The sequence below is a fragment of the Panthera leo genome, chromosome D1 (assembly GCF_018350215.1).
Source record: "Panthera leo isolate Ple1 chromosome D1, P.leo_Ple1_pat1.1, whole genome shotgun sequence".
NCBI classification, from domain to species: domain Eukaryota; kingdom Metazoa; phylum Chordata; class Mammalia; order Carnivora; family Felidae; genus Panthera; species Panthera leo.
Genome location: NC_056688.1, coordinates 64,666,856 through 64,688,033, shown reverse-complemented (window position 1 = coordinate 64,688,033; position 21,178 = coordinate 64,666,856). Strand labels below are relative to the sequence as shown.

Sequence of the window (21,178 nt, the reverse complement as noted above, 5' to 3'; positions counted from 1 at the left end):
AGAATGTTGTCAGGTGGAAATGGGATACAGATAAAGAAAAATACTGCAGCTCAAGGAATCCTCTTTGTCGAAAGATGGATGCTAAAAGATGGAGATAGGAAAATGTTGGGGTAAGAGACCAGTATGTCAGTCAGAGCAGCTGAAGTGAGGGAGATTAGAAAATAAATGGAGACCAATTTGTAGAAATTTTGGATGCCTGTCAAAAAAAAGTTTGGATTTACTGAGTAATAGGAAGTTGATTAATTAAATAGATAGATTAGAGCAGTACTCTGGCGGTATAAGAACAGCACATAGGGGATAGGATGGAGGGGAAATCATTCAAGGTGGACTTATGAGATTACACATTAGTTCTAGAGGCTTAGGGCAATGGCCGGGGAATGAAAGGATGGGAATGGAAACAAGAAGAATTGGCACCTGGCAGTCACTTAGATGGGTGGTGGGGGAGACAGGGAGGAACCAAGAATGGTACCAAAGTTCTGAGCCTGAGAAACGAAGCAAAGGGCACCTAAAAGTAATCGAATCAGAAGTGGAAGCAGTTTTTTGCAGACCATCTGTAGCATGTTAAGGGGATATCTAGGAGATGGTTGAAAAACGAGGTCTGAAGTTCAGAAGTGTAGAATAACAGTTGAAACTCAGAGTATGGATGAGACTAGTCAGAGGGCCCGTGTAAAAAGAGATGAAAGCTAAGGATAGAGGGGCGCCTGGGTGGCTCAGTCGGTTAAGTGTCTGACTTCGGCTCAGGTCATGATTTCACAGTTTGTGAGTTTGAGCCCCACATTGGGCTCTGTGCTGATGGCTCAGAGCCTGGAGCCTGCTTCGGATTCTGTGTCTCCCTCTCTCTCTCTGCTCCTCCCCCACTTGCACTTTGTCTCTCTCTCTCCTCTCCAAATTAAATAAACATTAAAATTTTTGGGAAAAAAAAGAAAGCTAAGGATAGAACCAGGAAATACATGTATTTATAGAAGCAAGTTATGATGGAGTGAAGGAGAAGGAATCATTGAATCTCAAGGTTAAGCAGGATCTAAAAAGAACAAAAAAGAGTAAGGCATCACAGAAGCCAGAGAAATATTTGACAAGAGAGGAACCATGCATCATGAAGAACCAGGCACTTCTGTACAGGTTCTAGAAGGAGAGGACTATTGTGGCCAGTCACCACTGTTACCGATTCTCGTGGCTCTCTTGTGGCCAGTCACCACTGTTACTCTCTTTCCCAGCCTCATGCAGTGAGCAGGATCGTGTGCTCCGTGAGTCTCAGGGGGAGCTGCACTTCCCAGAAAGCCCCTACCTGTACTATGACAGCAAGCAGTGAGTAGCCTCCCTGCCACTCTTCCCCCAGCCCCCACCTCCAGTCTGGCTGTGCCCACTAACTGGACACTTTCTGTCTCGAAATAACTCCCTCTTAATGTATCTGCCTGCAGGCTGTGTGTCTGGATCCTGCTGGCACCAGAGAAGATGCATGTGCTGCTCAATGTTTCCCACTTGGATGCAGAGTCTTGTCACCACACTTACCTCTCGATATATTCCTTAGAAGACAGACTTCTTGGTGAGTGGATGCTGACATTGTCAAATGGATGTCGTGCTGCGAGGACTTAATCGGGCCGGGCTGCAGGCTGTCTGGCACTGAGGCATCTGTAAATACCACACTTTCTGTCTGCAAGTTTCAGACTCAGAATTGACAGTGGAAAGGAACTGATGTGAGCCTGTGTGGTGGTTGCAAGGCCACAGAACACTTCATTGGCTCCATCTGCTTCCCATGGAACCAGACTTCCTAGATTTATTTGCTGGGTCTGGGGCCTGTCAGGGGAAAAATATAGACATACTGCAGGACCTCTCAGACAGAATGCTGCTTTTGTAGGCATGAAAATGACCTTTACTGCATCATCCAGCTAAGAAGGGAAATACCGATGGATAACCATGAGCAGGAAACAAAGGCTATTTAGGCAAGAAACAGAAACAGGGGAGCATTTCTGTGGTTCTTAATAGGAGATTTTGCCCCCAGGAGATATTTGGCAATGTCTCAAGCATTTTTCGTTGTCATGACTAGAGACAGTATTACTGGCATCTGATGAGTATGGCCAGAGATGCCACAAAACATCCGATAAATGCACAGGACAGCCTGAGCACGAAGAATGTTCCAGTTAAAAAATATCAGCAGTACTGAGGTTGAGAAACCCTGGTTTAGATAACCCTATACTGTCTTGACAAATCCAGTTCAAGGCCAGTTCTCCTAAAGTCTCTTAACGGATGCTGTTTTCTAGACTCTGAACAAAGACTCTTGATTCTTACATTCCAGGGAAGTTCTGTGGAGAAAGCCTCCCTTCATCAGTTCTTATTGGCTCTAACTCTGTACGGCTGAATTTCGTCTCTGATGCCACAGATCATGCAGCTGGGTTTAATCTCACCTATAAAGCTCTAAAACCAAACTACCTTCCTGGTAAAACCATTTGCTTATATTACGTACAACCCAGGCCTTTTAGAGAAGTTGGGGCCCCGCAGGGATGAAGTGAGGGGCAGGGAGCTCCCCCACAGGGTCTGTTTGGTTCCATCACGGAGGGGGCTACAAGGCAGGTGAGAAGCCATGAAGGTTCCCCTTCTCCCGTCCTGCTGACTCGTGCTGATCACATACCCAAGTGAGCTGAGAGGGCTGAACGAGTTCTGGAGAATCAGTGCACAGACGTCTTCCTTCTTATTAGCTCTGCCTGAGGAGTCAGCTGATGAGCCGTTTGTGGGAGACAGGTGGAAGCACACAGAGGATTGATTCCTCTTGGCTTGAGTGATGCCATTGTTAGGACATTTTCCCTTGTGTTTCAGATTCAGGTTGCAGTTCCCTTACTGTCTTTTTTGAAGAAGGCCTCATACAGAGTCTTCACTATCCTGAATACTATAGCAACATGGCCAACTGTGACTGGGTTTTTCAAGCCCCCAAACACTACCTAATAAAGGTACTGACCTCGGTTACCCTCAACTTTGCTCTGGTATCTCCACAGAAGAGCTAACATAAACACCATGAGGGGAGAGGTTTTGCGTTTTGTTTTGTTTTAATCAGATCTATTCCCTGGTACCCAGCATACAAAGTTCTTTGATATATACGTGTTGAGTAAGACTAGCCTATTTTCCCTGTAACTACCCACATATACCACTAGATGGCAGCTGTGCACTTTACTCTGTTGAAGGGCTGTCTCCATCTGGATCTGGTAACTGGTTTAGTCAGTTCCTGGTCCCTTCTAGAAACAAGCATTTCTTCCTTATTAATTAAACTGCTAACAAAACACTTTGTAAGTAATGGCTAACAAAAGTCAATGCCAATAAGACCTCAAACATCAAGCCTTCCATGCAGAGGGAACAGAGCAAGCACAGAGGAGCTAGCGTAGAACAGGCTGAGGGACTGGCTGGCCTCGAGTCAGAGCTGTATTGGGAAGGGTAGTGGAAGAGGAGCTGAGTTAAAAGTACAGAGGTTTTTGAATATCAGGATACGGAGTTTATTCAGCATTTGATTCGTAGCTTTTGTGGTTCGTTAAACACTAGTAGGCCATCTGCGGAGAGATGCCACCAGAGAGTTGAAGGTAAGACTGCGGCCAGAATGAGGTTGGAAAGAGGCATTTATTTAGAAGTCCTTCTCTTAAAATAATAATTGAAAGCGAGAGAGGATATGAAGGAGAGAAAGTAGACTAGAAAACAAAGGGGGAGGAGTAAGGATGGATAAGACCTCCAGGTTCCTATATATATATATATATATATATATATATTTTTTTTTTTTTTTTTTTTTTTTTTGAGAGATAGAGACAGACAGACAGACAGAGTTTGAGTGGGGAAGGGGCAGAGAAAGAGGGAGACACAGGATCCAAAGCAGACTCCAGGCTCCAAGCTCTCAGCACAGAGCCTGACACAGGGCTCAAACTCACGAACCACAAGATCATTACTGCAGCCAAAGTCAGACGCTTAACTGACTGAGTCACCCAGGTGCCCCAGGTTCTCATATATTTAAGAGGCAAAAAGAAGTCTGAGACTCAGGAGGAAGTGTGGAGTTAGAACAGTCCAGAGAACAGAGCCTTTAATTTAAAACACAAAGCAAGCAAACAAACAAAAAGTTGTGGCTGAGAGTTTGGATTTACCACAAAGTTAGGGTTTAAAGAGGAGGACTGAGAATTTCAGCCATCCAGCCCTCAGCTCATCTCCCAGCAAAAAAGTAAAATAATTGGATTGACAAGTGAACAATAGAGAGCAGGTGGGAGTGGGGGGGGGGGCACCTGAAATAGCAAGTCTGATGTTCGGAAAAGAAAAAAGATCACTCAGGTTTTACACATGACGGGAGAAGAAAACACAGAGGAAATAAGTAGAGAATTTCTCTTTCTAAAAGCTTCTGGAACCCAAACATTCAAAAGAGAAATTTCAGGAGGAAGCAGCACTAAGGGAAGATTGGTTATGAGTAATGGAGGATAAAAGTTTAAGTATGAGCAGATTTCTGGAAGGAGGAAGACAAAATTTAGTTGAAAATCTGAACGTGCCAGAGCTAGAAGTGATTCAAAAACACACCTATTCAATAAATGCGTACTGAGTGCCATGCATCAGTGAAATGATGATTTCACACCCTGTAGTCAGTGACAGCACCAGTGTGCAGGACCCATTCAAGATAGGAATTTGGAGATTAGGATTACAAGTCAGAACTATGTGCATATCATTTGACTCGGAGAGAAAAGGGTTTACTACTGGAAAGTATTGTAGTAAGGATGTAGAAATGTTTGAATGGAACCTACTTCTGATACTCTCCTTTTCCCTGTGCCTACATTCACCATTAGTGATCACTTACCTCCACTTTGTCCCATCCATGCAGCCCTGTGTCTTTTGCTGAGTGTTCAGGCTCCATTTAATCCCCATCATCTGTGTGTTTAAAATATAAATTCCCACCTCATCAGCCCTATTTCCCACTGCTCTGCTCTTCAAAGTCAATTGAAGACCGGTACTATCAAATTGCTCAGATTGTTCTTTGCTGTTTCTTTGGTCTTCCTAGGAGGGCACCAGGGAGCTCAAATATTTACACCTTTACATTTGGTCCCTGTTTGGTAGCTTAGATGCGTCTAGAGTTTAGGAGTCTGTGGTATAGCATCTTCTCCTAAGTAATTTAACCTACTCATGAATGCCCCATTCACTTTCCTCTTATGGTCACACCCCAGAGCAAGCTGAGCACTCCACATTTCTCTGCTTACTCAAAATCAGGTCAATGGTTCATTTGATTTGCTGTGGCTGTAACGTGGAGTCTTGTCAGCTTTCCTTTCAGAGTCTGGAAATAGAAGAGAATGGAGATTGTTCTTCTGACTATGTGGCGGTGCACAGGGATGTGGAAGGACAGGAGGAAATAGGTCTGTGCCCCTGGAGCCTCGGCTCCCCTGGTTTGCCTTTGGACCCAGTCCTTTGGGGGGAATTGTTCTTGGGAGTAAAAAGGGTCTGGTTCAAGCTTCCTTCATTCCCCTACACCCCCTCCTTCCCTCCTCCCTAAGTGGTCACTACCACCACCCCTTCTCCCAGGTCAGGGGCAGGAAGGGCCAGAGGGAGAGCCAAAGAGCTATTTGGACAGAAGGTGTGGAAGGCCCCCAGTGATCTAAGGGTCAGAAGGGGAAAGTGCCACTGAAATAAGCCCATTGACTCAAACTAGTTCCCTAAGGGGCATTCTCAGTGGGAGTCTTTCTATTCTGAAAATGAACTGTGACACCACAAAAAAGTTTATTTCTCAACAATTGCCTAAAGGTTAATTTTTTTTCCCTATCCAATGCCATGCCTATTTGCTGGGTCCTTGACCGCGTCTTGCCTGGGCTGGGCTTTAACCAGCAAGGTTTTGTGGTTTCGTTGCTCCTGCCCCTGTGCTGAGCTCCTCTGGTGTAATGCTCATCAGCTTCCAGTCAGATAAAAATGTGACCTACAGAGGCTTTCAAGCTACAGTCTCTTTCATCCCTGGAACAGGTAAGAAGACAGAGGCATCAACATCTTGGGTCCCGATTGCCATCCTCGTAATGCAGTAAGAATGGGAAGCCTTTACAGCCCAACATGGATGCAGTTGGTCCTCAGCATTTGCAGCATCTCTGTCCTATAAAGTCACCCTGAACACCAAATTAGTGATTACTGAACCTCTGCTCCGAGGAGTTAGGTTCCTGGGAGCCTCTGGTTTTATGGGTGTTTCTGTTTAAAGTCACCTTACATATTGTTGGTTCATTAACACAGCTCACAGCCAGTGAGCCTGTGCCTGTGCCTATAGCCTGTGCCTCAGCAAAGCTCATCTATCACATATATTTTCTCCATAAGGCACATCACAGCCTCCTTGCCCTTACAAACACTAGATGGCACTGCAGCACAATGTCTAGGGCCATTTCAAACAGCAAAATCACCAACAAAAGGCACAAAAATGCAAAAAACCCATGGCATTCAAGGGACCATGGAAAGGACACTTGTTTATAGTATAAGAGCTAAAACAAGAAGGCAGAGTGCCGCCTCATTAGACCTCAGCTAGGAATACGTGCATCAGGTGACTCAAATTGGTCACTGTTCTGCAGGTGTCCTTGAATGATCATGAAAGCACCATTCGTTCTGAGTTACAAATAAATGTTAGGGTGTAGGTGAATTTGCAAATGTGGAATCCATGAAGAATGAGGATCAACTCTATGCCTGAATCATGGCCTGTCCTTACTATATGTGTGATCTAAGAGTCATCTAAGACTCATTTACTTCAGCCTCACCATGGAAGAATAATACATGCCTAGTAAGAAGGTAGAATTAAATCAGATCACCCTTGGCCATGAGCAAGTGTGTAACACATAACAGAGGCTCAGAAATGTGAAATGTCTTCACCAGCTCTCAGCCCCTAGATACTCGAGCAACACAACTCCCCTCCAAGTCCTCACACCCATGAGCATTCTGCCCAAATCCTACAAAGCCATCTGTTGGCTTCTCAAGTCGTTCATTCTTGTTAGACAAGCAGTTCTTTATGGCAAACCCAGGTTATAGTTAAAATACTCCACTTTTCAATTAAAACACCCATGGTCCAGCCGACTGAGATGCTCCAGAATTCTAACAGTAGTAATTTTCTGGTAAGTTCCAAACACTGGCCCTGTGTGTGTGATCTGAGAAGTTGTATATGCTTACACTCAGATTTAAACATCTCCAGATCAGAGGACAAGTCATTGTTTTTGGAGACATGGAACGTACTACCTGAAGATCACAATGCTTCTGGTAAGCTGTTCTGGGGAATGTGACCAAGAGATACCCACAGAGTGTATCAGCCAGGGTTCAACCAGAGAATCTCAAAAAGATATGTTGGAGTCCTAACCTCCAGTACCCCAGAATGTGACCTTATTTAGTGCTAAAGTCTTTACTGAGGTAATCATGTTAAAGTGAGGTCATTAGTGTGGGCCTTAACCCAATATGACTGCTGTCCTTATAAAAGGAGAAATTTGGACGTGGAGAGAGACACCCGCACAGGGAGAACGTCATATGGACATGAAGGTGGAGACTGGGGTGATGTACCATCTACAAGCCAAGGAACACGGGTGATCACTAGCAAACCACCGCAGGCTGTGGGAGAGGCACCATCACCACCCACAGAAGGATCCAACCACACTAACACCTTGATCTTGGGCTTGTAGCCTCCAGAACTATGACACAATAAATTTCTGTTCTTCTAAGCCAGCCCGTTTATGATATTTTGTTACAGCAGGCCAAGCAAGCTAATACACCAGGAATTGGCCAACATAGTTGCAGGGGATGACCAAGCAATTAAACCTATCTGGCAGGCAGTCAGAAAGAGAAGATCACAGGGGACACCTGGGTGGCTCAGTCGGTTAAGCGTCCGACTCCTGACTTAGGCTCAGGTCATGATCTTACCCTTTCCGTGGGATGGAGCCTTTCTTCCGGCACTGCACTGGGCAGAGCCTACCTGGGATTCTCTCTCCCCTTCCCGCCTGTCAAAATAAATAAACATTTGAAAAAGAAAAGAGAAGTTCACAGGACACTGAAATTCCACAGGCATGGGCTGAAGGTATTCTCCAAAGGCAAAATTTCTTCTCTTTTTCGGGGAAGCCTCAGCTCTGTTCTTAAGGCCTTTGCAACTAATTAGGTCAGGCCCACCCAGATTATCCAGGATGATCTTCTTTACCTCAAGTTCACTGATCGGGGATTTTTATTACATATGCAAAATACCTTTACAGCAACACCTAGATTATTGTTTCATTGAATAACTGGAGGCTGTGGCTTAGCAAAGTCCACACATCAAAAAAGCCACCACACAGAGCTATATGGGATGCAGTCATTGTCCATTTTGCTCAAAGCAACACTGAAATCTTTCTAGTCACAAGAAACAAAATTCCCATCTAAATAGATTCATTTCGTGGAAATGGGTAAACAGTGTGTCAAACTGGGGTCTGACTCACAAGATCTGTGCACTAAAAAAAAGTGAGTCCACCACTACGTTTTAATGCCAATGAGCATTGAGAAGTGCTGGACTTTCTCTTGTCCTTGTTTGCTCTGTGGCACCCAATGACACACCTGTGCCACATCCTGGTCCATGTGGAAAACCAGGTGAGCGGAGCAGGCAGAGGAGGGAGTACGGCAGCTTTTATGGTTTGCCAATTTGATAGTTTGTCAAGAGAAAATGCAAGCACCTTATTTTTATTTATTTTTTTAGTTTTATAATCTGTCTGACACAGAACATAATATAGAGTGTGGAGACAATATATTCCTTTTAATGAGAAGTAGAAGTAATCTGAGTCTTTTTGTTCTGTTTTCTTGGACCTCATGATGCATAGATACCTTAGGTAGAAAATCCTTGTAGTGTGGCTGCAGTGGCTCCTTCTCTTGACCACCATGGGGGTGCATTCAGCAAAGCCATTTTTCCCAGCCTAAACCAAGTACAAGATTTTCCAAGGAGTCTCATTACAATGCACAGCAAAGATTTATTCATCTTTTATCCACAGTACCTAGTGCAGTGCCCAGAACACGGTATATGACAAATAAATATTTGGTGAATAAAACTATATAATCCACAAATAGCCCCTGATATAAAACCTCCATGAAAAAATCTTTCCTGTTTTTTTCTCATAGAACTCAAAGAAAGAGTTTACATGTGCCCTGCTTTTTTTTAATGTTTATTTATTTTTGAGAGAGAGAGAGAGAGTGGGGGAGGGACAGAGAGAGACAGAGAGAGAGAGAGAGAGAGAGAGAGAGAGAATCCCAAGCAGCCTCTGTCCATGCTGTCAGTGCAGAGCCAGACGTGGGGCATGAACCCACAAACCTCGAGATCATGATCTGAGCCAAAGTCAGACACTTAACTGACTGAGCCACCCAGGCGCCCCTACAGGTGCCCTGTTTTAAAATTGGCATGCCTAACCTGGGTTACTTAAATCATTCAATAAGCAATTTTGTCCTCCACTTTTTCTTTTGAAATTTTGCGAATCTATAGAACAGGTGTTTTATAAGAACAAAACAATGAACAGCTGTTTATCCTTCACTTAAATTCATTAGTTATTGACATCCTGTCACACTGGCTTAATTCTCATTTGATACCTTCTTTGTACAAACCTCCATGCAAGAGCCCAGGGCATGGGGAAGGAGGTACAAAAAGGAACAAGATATCGTACCTTTCTTCAAGTGATTTACATCTTTTTTAAAAAATTTTTTTTTAACGTTTATTTATTTTTGAGACAGAGAGAGACAGAGCATGAATGGGGGAGGGTCAGAGAGAGGGAGACACAGAATCTGAAACAGGCTCCGGGCTCTGAGCTGTCAGCACAGGGGCCCGATGCGGGGCTCGAACTCACAGACCGCGAGATCGTGACCTGAGCCGAAGTCGGCGCTCAACCGACTGAGCCACCCAGGCGCCCCAGTGATTTACATTTTAATAATGAAAATTATGTGTACAAACCAGACATGCAAAAAGATACTGTGTTACTTCTATTTACATAAAATGAAAATTACTCAAAACTAATAGATGGTGTTAGATGTCAGGATACCAGTTACCCTTCCAGGGAGTAGGGTCTAGAGCAGCTGCTGGTGGGATTCTGCTAGTCTGTTTCCTGATCTGAGTTCTGGAGTTACTTTTTGAAAATTCAAAGTACTTTATCACTTGAGTGTTTTTCTGTGTGCGTTGTATGTCAATAAAATTCTCAACAAAAGAAAAAAAAGTGTACAGAAAAACTTAATACAAAATATACTGAACTTCTGGATGAGACAATTAGAAAACTGGCATTTGAAAAAAAAAAAGAAAAGAAAACTGGCATTTGATTTGGGCCTACAAGAATAATGTCGCTATTATTCTATACCCTGTGGGGAGCCCTTGGATGGTTTTGATCAGAGGAATCACATGGTCAAAGAGCACTTTCTGGTGGTTGATTTGGAATGTGTGGAAGCTAGGGAAACATTACCTGCAGGGGGAGTAATCCTGGTGAGCACTATGGAGGCCTCAAACTCCAAGTTAGGAGATGGATATGAGATATGTTGTGGATTTAGGATCCAATTATCTGGTTTGGAGACCAGATAATTGGAGCAAAAAAAGGGGGAGGTGGGTGGGGGGAAGGGTCAAGGTGAGCTTGATATTTTACTCTTGTGTGAAACACCCACTTCCAGTACTGTATTTATTTCTCTCTGTCTAGAATACAATAAGCATTTCTCATCATTCCCAAGTGTCTACTAAAGTGCCTGGCACAAAAGAGATGTTCAGAGAATATGATCTGGGCTTGATGGTGAGGAGGATCCGTGGGTAATAAAGATGAGTTTTCTTAGTCCCTTCCCAGGTGGTCTCTGCAGAGCCACTCCCCACCCCCCAACCCCCGGACCCTTCCAGGTTCCTTTCCAGCCAGATGGTAGGAGGTAAGGAGGCAGGTCAGCCTGCAGATTGCCACCAGGCATCTGTGCGAAGGAACCATCTTTGGGAAGACCTGGGTAGTCACCGCTGCCCACTGCTTCACCAGGATGTAAGTACACCTAGAGAGTGGAACATGGGAGCTAATGGTTTAAGTTGGTTGATCATTAATTCTTCAGCCACCACCTCTGATATCCATCAGTCTGACACCACTTCCCCATTCACCACCACTGTGGACATTCCACCTCCCCAGCAGAACCTGAGCTCCTGAGTGCTCAGGAAAGCTCTGCCCTTTCACACTGTGCTCCTAGTTTATTTCAGTTAAACATGAGGCTGGCAATTAGAGACGTATTTATTTTATCAAGTTCCTCCCTAGGACTTTTTTAATCAGAAAAAGTATTACATTTTGTGAAATACTTTTTCGCATCTTTTGCAGTCATGAAGTGATTCCTCCTTTGATTTATCAATATATCAAATCCTTAATTAATAGATTTCCTAAAATTCCTGCATTTCTGAAATGAATCCCACTTGGGCGTGGTGCATTCATCTCCAATATACTGCTGGGTTCCACTTAGTTCCACTTAGTTGTTTGCATCAACATCCAGAATTGAAATTGACTGATAGCAGAGGCTCTTAAAATGTGGCCTCGAGATGACTGGCGACCTCCAAGATCCTTTTAGGGAGTCTGTGAGGTCAAAACTGAGACATTATTCTCCCTGTCTACTCTCATTCTCTCACAGCATGCAGTGTTTTCCAGGGGCTACATACCACATGCCAGCAGGTAGGACAGGGGTCCCTGGGTGGCTCAGTTGGGTAAGCATCTGACTCTTGATTTCAGCTCAGGTCATGATCTCATGGTTCATGGGTTCGAGCCCCGCATCAGGTGCTGCACTGCCAGTGCAGAGCCTGCTTGGGATTCTCTGTCTCCCTCTCTCTCTGTCCCTCCCCTGCTTGCTTGCTTGCTCTCTCTCTCTCTCAAAATAAATAAATGAAGTTAAAAAAAAATAACAGGTAGGACATCCTGTCTTCTATTTAGCCAGACATTAAACAATTTTAAAAATATGTGAAACTGAGGCAACTGGGTGGCTCAGTCGGTTGAGTGTCTGACTTCAGCCTGGGTCATGATCTCCCAGTTCACTAGTTTGAGCCCCTGTCAGGCTCTGTGCTGACGGCCTGGAGCCTGAAGCCTGCTTCAGATTCTGTGTCTCCTTCTCTCTCTCTGCCCCTCTCCAGCCCCTCCCCAGCTTGTTCTCTCTCTCTCAAAAATAAATAAAAAAACATTAAAAAATAAAAATATGTGAAACAATGTCAGTCTTATTTAAATGTTATGTTTTTTGTTTGAATAAAATAAAATAAGAGGTACAGAAAGGAACAAAATATGGTACCTCTCTTCAAGTAATTTATATCCTAATAATGAAAATTATATGTACAAACTAGGCATGCAAATAAATACTGTATTACTTCCATTTACATAAAAGGAAAATCACTCAAAACTAATATATAGTATTAGATGTCAGGATAGCAGTTACCCTTTAGGGGAGTAGTGTCTGAACAAACATGTAGTTATTTAAATAAACATGTTATTTATGCTAATACTTAATGGTTTTATTGTGGTTATCTTAAATAAATTAGCAAATACATAATTTTTTAAGCTTCTGCTTTAATTTCTAACATTTAGCTACTGATAAATATAACTTGTATAAACAAATATCTTTAGGATTCTCAGTGATTTTTTTTAAAGTGTAAAAGTGTCCTGCGACCAACAAGTTTAAGAACTGCTGACCTATAGCTTTATTTTTGTCTGCCTTTGTCAGACTTTGATATCAGTGTTCTTCATGAAAAGAACTAGAGAAATTTCCTTCTTGTTCTATACTTTGCATATAATGTATAATATAAGAATGATAAATAATGATGTCATGTAATTACATATATTAAACATCTATTTCTTGAAGCCTTAAAGGTAAATTTCTCAATTTCCTTCATTCTTACTGTCTTTTAGGTTTAAAAATTTCTCCTTCAGGCAATTTTGATGACTTATAATCTCCTACTAAAAGCTATAATATTCAGATTTTCCTACTACTTACTTTGAGTTGTACAAACCATTTCCTTATAATTAATACCTCTGTGTTTGCATGATTTTCTACTTTCCTAATTTTGTATATTATATAAATCTTTTAAAAAAATATTAGACTATCTAGGGGCACCTGGGTGGCTCAGTCAGTTAAATGCCTAACTCTTGATTTCAGCTTAGGTTATGATCTCACAGTTTGTGAGACTGAGTTGTAAGACTGAGCCCCATGTTGGGCTCTGTGCTGACAGATACCCTGTTTGGGATTCTTTCTCTCCCTCTCTCTCTGCCCCTCACCTTCTCTCTCTCTTTCTCTCTCTCTCAAATAATAATTTTAAAAAATTAGACTATCTACTGTTCGGTCATTTTATAGAGATTTTCTTTTTATTTTAGAAGATAGATGCTTTTTTTTTTTTTTTTTTTACTGAACCCTTGTCCTCTGTACCCTACTGAATCATTTTAGCTGACCTAGATAGGCAAGCTGAACAGGGGCAGGGGACCGTGCCTCTGAGATAGTTCCTGCAGATGACTGATGGGCACAGCTATAATCCATGCTGATATTACAATGAAGCTGCAAGACTTGATTATGTTCTCATTAGAGCTCTTAACTCATCGAGTGATGTCAGAGAGATTGCTTCATGTTTCTGAGCCCTAGAATCTTTTACATACAAGGAAGAGAGAACATTCTCTGGAGCCTTGCCCTGCGACTGGAAGGGTTGGCTGTTGCTTTCATTGCGATGGCCAAAATGGTAGCCTTGCTATCTCTTTGATTGCAGGGCTCCTTAGAGAACCACCTCCTAACCCCACATATTTTATTTATTATTTTTAGTATTTATTTATTTAGAGAGAGAGAGAGAGCATGAGTGAGGGAGGAACAGAGAGAGAGAGGGAAAAAGAGAATCCTGAGCAGGTTCTGTGCAGTCAGTGCAGAGCCCAATGTGGGGCTCGAACCTATGAGCTGTTGGATCATGACCTGAGCTGAAATCAAGAGTCATACGCTTAATGGACTGAGCTACCCAGGTGCTCCATAACCCCACATATTTTAGTGAAGCCATATCTGAGATTCTTTTTCCTCTTATTTTCCAAGGAGCAGCATGCAGCTGCCTGAATGGTGAATGGAAGAATCCATGATCTGGCCAAAGACTCCCCTCAGGTAAGAGCCCTAGGGGAGGATTCAAGAGTCAATGCCAAGTTTGTCAACCGGGTCTAGCTTCACAATGGAGGCCCTCTTCTTTTCCTGGAAGCCTACTGCCGAAGATTTGTCTGTAGGCCAACCTTTCCTTGTTTCCAGCCCCAATAAGACTGTAGAATGAACAACAGTTACTTAGGAAATGCTCCCTGAGGCCCATGTCCACCTGGTGCCATGCTGGGCACTTGCAACACAAGGGTGAGTCAGACACCATCCCACAGGGTGACCACTACCTGAACTTTAGGTTGTTTCCTCCTTTAGGGGAGTTGAAGCACCCAAGCTCCATGCACCTCCCTTCTTCACTGGGTCTATTTAAGGCTCCTTTTCTCTTATCAGAAAACTTCCATCAAGCACGTGGTACTCACTCCACCCTGCCTCCTACAGCACCACCTTGGAATAGGACTTGGCACCACTGTAGCTGGCTAATCTGCTTCAGTTCAGTGAATATGTTCATCCCAACCGCCTGCCTGAGATAGACTACGCAGAGTCACAGAATGGGGGCCGTCATCCAGGTCTGGGATGAGCCCTCACACCAGGGTCCTTGGAACTTTACCTCTCTGCAGTATTTCACAGACTCCTTCCTCATGTACCTTCTGTCAGTTGCTTCTCACACGGCCAATGTGCTGTGAAAGGTGAGGACACTTACCCCACGCCCAGAAAAATAAAAAGAAACTGAGGCGTATAAAATTGAAGTGACAGAGTGACACAAGTGCTAAGTGAGACAGAGCCCACACCTAGTTCAGAAAAGCCTAGTGATTTTTCCCCTGCCCCTACACTGTCTGTCTTAGAGAAGCAGTGGCTAATTCGACACCACTCTGGTGCTAAGCCACCCTTCCCTAGCGAATGATCATTTTTTCTTTTAAATGGTCACATGCAAGTCTTCAAGGAGCACCATCTTCTTGCCAGACTTGCAATTAGGCTCTGGGGATGCGAAAGCAAATAGAAGGCAATCCCTGATTTCTCAAATAGGATTTGAGAGCCATGTTCAGCTGCCCCAGTACAAGGGGATAAATGCTGTAACAGATGTGGGCGCTAGTGTAGAGGGAGCACAGAGTAGGAAGTGATTTCCTAGGAGTATCAGGGAAGGCTTAGCTAAGGATTAGACATTTATGCTGGGTCTTAAAAGAATCATATGATGTTCAGGTAAACAGAAAAGGGAACACATTGCATTCAGGGGAACTGGTATGAACGAAGGATCAGAAAGGCTAAGCAGAGGGATATTTACGGCAAAAGGTGCCGTTCTGTGTGGCCAGTGCTTTGACAGGGGGAACTGGGGAGATTGTTTAAAATTACAGCCTAGGTCTCAGTAGTGAAGGGCTTTCTTTTGGTAGAAAGGAGGTTGGACTCCATCTTGTAGTCAGATGAAGGGAGTGATTGCCATTTCAGTGTAGAGGAGAACAAAATCAGACACGACTAAAGAAGAAGTCAACAGGATGGATGGAGAAGGAGAAAGTGGAGGCCGGAAACAGTTGAGGAGATGCACAGATTAAGAACCCAGATAAAATATGATGGGGACTACAAGAGTGACAGGAGGGAAAAACAGGTTCAAGAAACACTGTGTTCATGGAATCGACAAGACCAGGTGACCACTTATGTTTAAAATGGAGGAAAGAAAAAAATCACACAAAAATGATTCCCACCAGGGCACCTGGGTGGTTCAGTTGGTTAAGCACCTGGTATCGGCTCAGGTCTTGATCTCAAGGTTCCGTGAGTTCAAGTCCCATATCAGGCTCTGAGCTGACAGGGTGGAGCCTGCGTGGGATTTTCTCTCACCCCCCTCCCTCTGCCCTCCTCCACTCACTCTCTCTCTCAAAATAAACAAATAATCTTAAAAAATGACTCCCACCTAACTCCAGTGATTGCATAGATAAAAGCTAATTCTTATTTACTCTAGGCCAAATCCTTTCTATGCGTTATCTCCTACAATCCTCTCAGTAAGTCTGAGAAATAGGTACTATTATTAACCCTAATTTTGCAGAGGAAGAAACTGGAGCTCAGTGACCAAGTCCTTTGGCCCAAATAAGTGGTGACGTCCCGCTCTCTGATTTCCCTTCTTTTAGGCTGCATGCATACATATATCATGTTAACTCTATCTTTAGGATAGACTATAATACAATGGCTCAGACCATAGTTTTCCTAACCATAGCCACATGGTACAGCCATCCACAGAATACTGCACCCTAAACAATGTGATCAGACTCCAGCGTTCCCTACTATCCTCAATTGTGCATTTATAAACAATGCCCTGGGTGGTACTGAGGCCCACCCAGTGTCTGCACGAAGTAGTAGACCCTGTGTGTCTCTGGAAGTTAGTAAGCCAACAAAGTCCTGGTTGTGTTCAAGGAGGAGAAGGGCATGCTTCCCTTCATTTCTCTCTTTTGGACGTTTTCCCTTCCCCCTCCCCCCTTCCTAAAGGCCAGCCTTTCTCCAATTATAGATCTGAGGCTCCCAGCCCCACCCATCTGCCCTGGAAACTGCATCTGCTGCCCCATTTACTCCCTGTTGCCCCCACAGTCCAAGCTGTGAACTCACAAATTGCTACCGTCTGGACACTCTAGCCCAGCCCCCGCCAGAACAGATGCTGTTGGGGAAGAGTTGAAGCAATTGCTGTAAACACTGGAGGGGGACTTGACTGGCATTGCTGGGGTAGCTCTGCAGATGTAGCTGCTCAGGCGGGACTCCTCTGGGGGTGGGCGGGACAGTGGGCATAGCACTCTGCAAGCTATTTTTTGCCTCTTCCCAAACACACTGTGTCTGGCAGATTCTGCTCATTCCCAGTGTCTGGACACTCTTACCTTTCTACCATCTTACTCCGTCAGGCCCACGTCAGCCCCAGATCACCAGGTAAATGCAAGGTTTTCCATGCCACATTTCTTCGGTTCTACAAGTCAAGGCTGAAGATGGTCCAGAAAGCAAGGCACTGCTATCGTTCTCTGCCCACCTGCAGGGTGCAGAATTCTGATTCTCCAGGGTGGGGAATTCTGATTAGGTGGTATCACGGCACTTTAGTTTGAAATCCTGAAATAGGAAAACCAAGGAAGCTCCAATTCAAGCAATGTTTTACACTGGTCATGGCATTGGGTGCTTGGAATGGGTGAGGTGCTCCATCAGTGTTCTCTCATAAAGCTCACCCCAGTCAACTAGGTTTGTCTGCTGAGACCCTTTGTTCAGGATGACATTTTTGCACAATGAACAAAGGACAGGCCAGAGCCAGGGTGAGGAGGGAGGGATGGAGTGGGTGGGCCACTCATATGGTCTGGCAGAGAAAACAAGCTGAAGACGTGAGTAGCAGCAGGAGGCTGCTGAGGGAGGTGGTTCACGGGAGAAAAGAGTCCCAGGGTTAGAGCAACAAGAGCATCAGCACCAGAGGGGAGGAGCACTTCCTGGCTTTTCTGATCCAAATCACAGGAAATATATTTCTGGAATAAAGCCAAGTATAAACAAACAAGCCCTATGAGACAAAACAATGGTTCATTTAGTATATTAGTTTCTCATTGTTGCTACAACGAATTGCCACAACTTTGCTATCTTTGAACAGCACAAATGTATTCTCTTACAGTTCTAGAAGCCAGAAGTATAAAATCAGTTTCAGTGGGTTAAAGTCAGGTATCAGCAGGGCTGGTCGCTTCCAAAGGCTCTCAGGGGAAATCCTTTCTCTTGCGTTTTTCTGATTCCAGTGCCTGTCTGCATTCCTTGGTCTGTGGACCCTCCTTCCATCTTCAAAACTGGTCACTCCAGCTGCTGCTTCTGGCATCACACTACCTTCTCTATTTCTTCCTGCTTCTGTCGTATAAGGAATACTGTGATCATGTCAGGCCCACTGGACAATCCAGGACAGTGTCCCCATCTCAAGATCTTGAAGTTAATCATAGTAACAAGGCTGCTTTTGCCACATAAGGCAGTGTTCACAGGTTCTACGATTTAGGATGTGAGTCTATTTGGAGAAGTTCATTGTTCAACCTACCACAATTTAGGCTTAACAGCTAGGACCTCAGAAGTGGCCATCCGTTCAGGAATAAAATGGAATTAAATCATTTTCAAGGTCAAAAAGCAATCAAAAAGCCCACAACAGCCTGGAAATTGTTTAGAGAGCATAGGCTTCTCAAGCTTTGATTTGGCCACAGCATCAGTCCTCCCCAGGGGAATCTCGGCAGTGGAGGTGGCTGGTCCCCTCACCGGAGAAGGTGTTTTGTGGAGGCAGAGCCTCATACAGCCCAAAACAGTGACAGACGTTCACTCTTTCTTTTTTTCAGCATTTTGTGAACCCATACTCGTTGTCAGGCCTTAGGACCACACTGTGGATTTAGAGAGTGAGACGTGTGCTCATGGTGTGTTTCGGGAGAGTACGTGAGTCTCTAAAAAAGTCTCTAAAAGACGTGGTCTCTAAAAAAAGAGGAGCCGAACCAGGCAGAACGTGAACATGCAAAGGGTGCATCTAGAGTGCGCAGGGGTGCTGAGGAGAGAGGGGAGGCATTGCCTTCTAAGAGTTACTGGAAGCCCAGACAAACGCCTGCCTTTATTCTGCTCCAAGATTAACAAAGGGGGCTGCCTCTCTGGTAACATGGAAGGAAAATGAGAAGGGAGAACAGAGTGTAGAGGCAACTACTAAGAGAGCCACAGGAAAAATGATTCCAGAGCCCCCCCCCAAAAATAGTTGATTGAATCAGATGGAGAAAATTAAGTTTATTCATTCATTCATTCATTCATTCATTCATCCAATACATATTTACTGGGCATCCACCAAGTGCCAGGCACTGTTCTGAGGCCTGGGAAACAGCAGGAATTAAAACAGAACAAGTCCTGTCCTCATGGAGCTTACATGGTAGTAGAGGAAGAGAAAGAGTAAGCAAGTAGGTAAGATATGTAGAATGTCATCTGAGGACATGTCTTACGGAGACAAAGTAAGCAAAAAAAGGGGCACTGACGGGAAGGACTGTTCTCTTAAGCATTATGGGGCTCACTACCATGTGCCAGGCAGGGTGTTAAATGTTACAGGGCAGAGAGGAATTCATTCATTCATTTGCTATGTATATTCATCCATGTGACAGTCACTGTGCTTAGCCCTGGAGAAACAAGGTCTTTGCCATAATGGAACTTCTAGACGAATGTGAGAGTCAGCCATTTACAATTAAATAGTCAGGATGTATATTACGAGCTGAAGTAAAAGCCATGAATAGCATGCAATGTGTACATCTACTTAAATTGGGGGGTTGGATCAGGCATCTCTAAAGAACTGATATTTGAACTGAGACCCAATGAAAGTATAAGTGAAAGATATAAACAGTTGTAGTAAACTATTGTAATTAGAGCAGTATGGTATTGGCAGAGGGGCTGGGCAATGAGATCAAAGGGAAAGCTGATATATGACAGGGGTGGCGTTGCGGGTTAGTGACCAGGTATGGGCAATTCAACAAATATTACTGAGACAACACATAACCCATATGGAAAAAATTAAATTGGATCCCTGCTTCATATCATATACAGAAATCATTTCCAGGTGGTTGAGAGACCAAATGTGAAAGGAAACACTTTACGTGTGTCAGAGAAAATAGAGACCGTCTTTAGGATCTTGGGTAGGAATAGACAGGTCATGTAAAGCACTAGCCATAAAGGCAAAAGATTGATACATTGGACTACACTGCAATTACAAATTTCTATTCATCAAAAGACGGAGAGAGAAGAAAGAGAGGAGAGAGGCAGGAGAAAAAGAAAAGAAATAAAGAAAAGAAGACAAAAGAAAGGAAACAAGAGAGAAGAAAGTTGTACAACAGGAGAAAATATCTGTAACTGATATAACTGGCAGAGACGTGGTCTCTAAAATCTATATAAAAAACTCCTAAAAATTAGTAAGAAAAGAACAACTCAAGAGAAAAATGGGCCAAGGTCATGAGTAGGCATTTTTATTTTCCAGAAAAAGAACTGCCATGGGGAAAAAAAATATGAAGAATGTTCAACCTCCTATGATATTTGGTTCACAAGTTATCATTTTCATTTAATAGGTTGTCAATAATAAGATATCCTGCGATAATATTTCAGTACCTGCAGATGTTAGAAGCAGCCACCATGTACGTGCCTGTGCCGGTGCATGTTTGGGGGCTGGGGTTGGGGTGGGAATCTACTTTCTCAGTTTCCCTGTCTCCCTTCAGGTCCAGGAGGCAGGGATTTACCTTTGCTACCGGCAACGGGAGAACTGATTGGGGGAGAAGGGTTACCAATGTTCTGAAATGTGCCGCGGAGAACCCCCATAATCTATGCCTGCCATCTTGTCTCCTATTGGTCTGGTGTTGGGTACCTGTTATCTGTCTCTTTCCCAATGGAGAATGAATGATGAATGAACGTTGCAACGAATGTCTTAACTCCATTACATCTCAGCCTCGGGGAAACACCCAGCACTAGACCAGGCTCAGAGTAGGAGCTCTTTACGCGCGTCAAACGGATATATTCCTGTGCTCTTTGAATTGGCCTGAATTCCCCTTTCCTTTATCAGCATCCCCTTCTTACCACTCAGACGCCCCTCCTTTCCTCCAGCCTTGGCAAAGTTTCCACAAGGTGCAGAGAGGAGGTTCTCCGTCCGCGCTGCTCAGAGGGTGCAGGAAGAAGGGCAGGATGGAGAGGGGGTCACGAATAAACAAGGGATGGCCCCTGGGAACGGGGACCCCGCAGCAGTGGCAGCCCCTAGTCGCGTGCGGCCCCTAAGGGCAGGGCGGGGCAGAGAGAGAGTCACGCGACAGGGAACTCTTAGGGCGCCAAGGGGGTGGGGGGTGGGTGAGCGGTGGGGGGTGCAGGGGAGGGGAGTCCTAGGGGGGCACGCGGGCGGGGTGGCGGGGAGGGGTGCGGGGGTAAGCGAGAGGCTCCCCGGGGGTTCGCGCGGGGGACGGGGAGCGGTAGGGGGTGTAGGAGGGTACGCTGGGGGTTTCCACGGGGACGCGCGGGGGGGTCCACGGGGAGGCGCGCGGGGGGGTGGTTAGTGGGGAGGGGTGCGTGGGGGGCTACGCGAGGGGCTCCACGGCGGGGTCGCGCGGGGGACGGTGAGAGGTGGGGTACGCGGGGGGTTCCACGGGGGGCGCGCGGGGTGCTCCAC

General features: G+C 44.6%; 1 protein-coding gene across 7 annotated transcripts in view; it reads right to left on the bottom strand.

The window, feature by feature from the left end:
- Nucleotides 1-20,837, bottom strand: part of LOC122200439 (olfactory receptor 481) — a 47,309-nt gene extending 26,472 nt beyond the window's left edge. For 2 of the 7 annotated variants that reach the window (XM_042906026.1, XM_042906025.1), the window contains exons 1-4: nucleotides 16,893-18,416; nucleotides 8,794-8,882; nucleotides 7,870-7,946; nucleotides 1,510-1,794 (exon numbers count right to left, since the gene is read on the bottom strand). The gene's annotated coding sequence lies outside the window, so the exon portion shown is untranslated. Of the gene's footprint in view, nucleotides 1-1,509; nucleotides 1,795-7,869; nucleotides 7,947-8,793; nucleotides 8,883-16,892; nucleotides 18,417-20,598 lie in introns of those variants that run through there. The other 5 variants (XM_042906027.1, XM_042906024.1, XM_042906030.1 and 2 more) reach the window with 5 other exon arrangements.
- Nucleotides 20,838-21,178: the final 341 nt, after the last annotated feature.